Below are 3,979 nucleotides of genomic sequence, written 5' to 3'. Positions count from 1 at the left end.
ATAAGAAAATACCAGATAATATAGATACATAATTATTATTGGAAGAAAATTTATAGTCTCTAAATATAATACTTAAATGTTAAGTATTATACCATGAAAATTAGTAATACTAAATTATGAAAGAGTAGAGAGAAAGATACACGTCCAAACGTTTCGGCCAATTCGGCCATCTTCAGGGACAATCCACTACAAAAAGTTTCTATTATATGTATGATCCTACAAACAATTTAAATACTTAATATTACTATTTATAATTTACCTTACCTCAATATCACTATGAAAACATATAATTAACACTCTAAAAACTTCATTCAGGCTGTTCTGCCCTTATTTATAAATAAATAAAAATTATTCGTTGAACAAACAAATCTAGTTCTGAACAGGAAAAATATATATATTATTTTAAATTGTAGGAAAATACCCCAAGTGGCGGTCAATTAAGGTATCAAAATTGTAAAAGAAAACTATTTACATTAAATGGCGTTTTGCCTCGCTTTGTATGGCTTCGTCAGAGCTGTCTGATTGAAACAAAGATGACAGCTTATGAAAGATGATATTGCCATCTTTGCTTCAATCTGACAGCCCTGACGAAATCTTGAATAGTGGGGCGAAAGGTTGGTTAACAACAAATAGTTTTCTTTTACTATTTTGATACCTTTATTAGCCGCCACCCGGACTTTCTTACAATCTGCTTCATACGGTCTATTATTCTTCTACCGATATATTATTTTAAATTCATCTATATATTCATTTTTTTTTTAGATTTATTAATCAAATATTATTAATAGAGTATCAAGATTTAATTTTAAATTTCAATTTTGAAATAAACTGAAGAAGTTTTGGTGGTAGAATATTGATTTTACAAAAAAAAAAACATGAAAAAAATTGCAAATTAGCTATATATATATATTTATTAAATATTTACCTAATTTATTTGTTGTATTAATAATAGAGGTTTTTTCTTTTATACAATCCGGATTTACCGCCTTCCCTGTTTAACCGCATCGCCCGGTCCTGCCTAAGATAAGCTGGGGTTTACTGTAAAATAGTTTTCAGTTTTAATATTTCGTTAAATTACTAATCTTTTTATTAATTTATTCATTAAATGATGTATCCAAAATAAATGAATAAATGTGTTTATTTCTTATTTAATATATTACGAAAAGAGAATATTAATCTTAAAAAAAAAATAAAGTTGCTGCTAAAGAAATACCCCAAAACTTGCGAAGCTTGCCAACATCGGAAGGAAGTTGTGTTTTCTAGAATAGTTTGCTCGGGAGAGAAAAGAATATTTCTTCGTGATTCAGTTTATTAGCTGATTTATTTTATTTTTTGCTACCACAACATTTTGGCTAAGGTTCTTAATGTACATTTATTATCTGAATAAGTAAAAGTACAGATCAGAAACACTGGTTGAAATTTATATCTGTTTCTCAGAGATTTGGGAAATATGTCATATTTAATTAATTTCGCATGAGAATATTTTGAATTGAATTTATTTTTATATATTAAATAAATAAAATGGTATCCTTTTTTAGTCTCAACATTCTTTATTATATCAATAGTCCAACGTTTCGGCCAATTCGGCCATCCTCAAGGACAATCTAAACATTTAACAGCTTATTATATATTCATTGGTAACAATTATAACAACAACATTATTACTAATAATATACCATACCTTCAAATATAAATTCTCACTTCAAATAAAAAATTTCAAAATATTTTGCAGGCTATTCTGCCCAGATCATAAGTCAAAAACACCTTATGAAAAAGTCAATTAATATAGAATCATATTAATTATTAATAAGATTACCTAAGCTTATGTTTAGTTACCTACTTTTTCAAACTTCAATAATTTTTAAAACTTTTAATTTTCGATTAATCATTACTATCACCATCATATAAACAAAATAATTTATAACCGTCCGTACACTTAGGCTTGTTGTAAATTTAATTCAAATTGCATTTTGGTCTCAATTTGTATTTATTCCAATTATTAAAATTCATATCAAAATTAATTGTATATAGTAACAAAAATTTTTCACATCTTTTTCATAAATTTATTTTACTTAAAATCTCTGCATAATGTTGGTTGTTAAAATTCGTTATATCTGTTTTTAAATTAACTGTATAATTGATGTTTTCTGATATATAAATTGACTCAAGTAATTTTATTTTGAACATATTGTTTTCTTTATGTAAAATTATGGTGTTATTTTTATAATATTTTATTAATTTACTGTATATTGAATATTTGTTGGTCTTGTAACAGTACTTCCTTTCAAATTAGTGAACCCTTGACCCTTCATTGGTTGTAGTGGTACCGATTTCAGTTTAAACTGAATTTTTGTTAAGAAATTGCATAGGTATATTTTTGTTAGATTGTAAAAATACTAACAAATTAAAGTGTGGGGAGAAATAATACTAATTATCCCCACACTTTAATTTGTTAGTATTTTTTATGGACAATTAAAAAAATGTATGCAGCAAGCATCTAGCTTGTAGTTCATGAACTCGACTGGAATTTGCAGTATCATGTTAGTTGGAATGGAAAAAAAAATGATCGAAAGTTTGTTTACAAAAAATTATATTTTCCAGTTTAAAACTGTCACTGTTTTATTAATAGTGATGCATATGATAAAAGATATTTTTTGTAATGAGAAGATGGTTGGGGGTGCGGTTATTCAAAATAAGTAAAAACCTATAGTGCCAATGTTTCGGCCAGAATTTCAAGCCTTCATCATGGCTAAAAACAAAAACCAAGATAACAATCATTACGAATAAAAAGAAATGCAGACTACCTGATAATAAGAAAATACCAGATAATATAGATACATAATTATTATTGGAAGAAAATTTATAGTCTCTAAATATAATACTTAAATGTTAAGTATTATACCATCAGAATTAGTAATACTAAATTATCAAAGAGTAAAGAGAAAGAAAAAAATATACAAATGGAATTTACTAAGTAGTACATATACAAAATAATTATGATTTAGAATTAAACGTACGAAAAAAGTGAGAAAGAAAATGTAGATTTAATTAATTAAATATTAAAGTAAAATACAAGAATTAAAGGAGTAAAATATAAATGTATATAAGCTAAAAGGATTACGTAGTATAAATTACAGAAAATTAGGTACAGTGAATATGAAAATCCAGTTAGTAAATTTATTACAAAATGATAATTATTTTAAATCAAAGTTAGGAAAATGTGAAAAGGAAAATGTTTTGGTAATTAGTTAAATATGATTAGTTTATAGATATGGTTGATTTGTTATTATGATCATATCAATACACTTACAAACCAATAATTTATTTTAAATTATTTGGCTGTTTTTGCTTTGGTAGTGGTAAAATTTTTTTTTTATTATTCTTTTTTAGTTTGCATTGAATAAATTTCCCTGATAGTGTCATAGACTGGAGTTACTTTTGATAAAGTAGGGTAACTTCACAAGAGTTTGCTGGGGGATCCAAATAGAGGAAAAAGTCCACCTATTCGGAATACGTCTGTACTAAATAAAAATAAAAACTTATAAAATTATAAAAGTGACATTATCGATAGAGACTAGAGATATATTATATTATTTAAAAATATATATATTTTGAAACAAATAAAAGATTGTCTGTTGTAGTCTATACTTCAGTATCTGAAATAACATACTGCCTTTTGATAACAGAAATTTACTCAATTACTTTTTTTTGTCCCCACTTCTTTCAGACGTAACAAGAGAAAGAAAGTGTAGTGTTACTTAAAAGAGCCGAGGGAGCCATTACAACCTAAACGGAGATTTAACTTTGTAAAAGAGAGAGAGAGCTAAAATTTTACACTGACAAAAGTACAATAAAGGAATAATTCTAGGAGATTACTCGGGGGCTTTGAAAATACAAAGAGCGTTTCTTTAATGGATCCTCTTGCATAATTTTAAGTGCGCCGTGTTTCATCTATAAGCACTCTCTCGGATTACTTTAT

At 26.3% G+C, this 3,979-nt stretch overlaps 1 long non-coding RNA gene across 1 annotated transcript in view; it reads right to left on the bottom strand.

Moving 5' to 3' along the window:
* Positions 1-137: 137 nt before the first annotated feature.
* Positions 138-3,979, bottom strand: part of LOC136795366 (uncharacterized) — a 9,656-nt gene continuing 5,814 nt past the window's right edge. The window contains exons 2-3 of the long non-coding RNA XR_010842959.1: positions 926-1,038; positions 138-186 (exon numbers count right to left, since the gene is read on the bottom strand). This is a non-coding gene — a long non-coding RNA (uncharacterized lncRNA). The remainder of the gene's footprint in view (positions 187-925; positions 1,039-3,979) is intronic.

This window comes from Halyomorpha halys, unplaced genomic scaffold (assembly GCF_000696795.3).
Source record: "Halyomorpha halys isolate HHAL.00 unplaced genomic scaffold, Hhal_1.1 Scaffold101.1, whole genome shotgun sequence".
Taxonomy (NCBI): Eukaryota; Metazoa; Arthropoda; class Insecta; order Hemiptera; family Pentatomidae; genus Halyomorpha; species Halyomorpha halys.
This window is presented reverse-complemented; position numbering and strand designations above follow the sequence as displayed.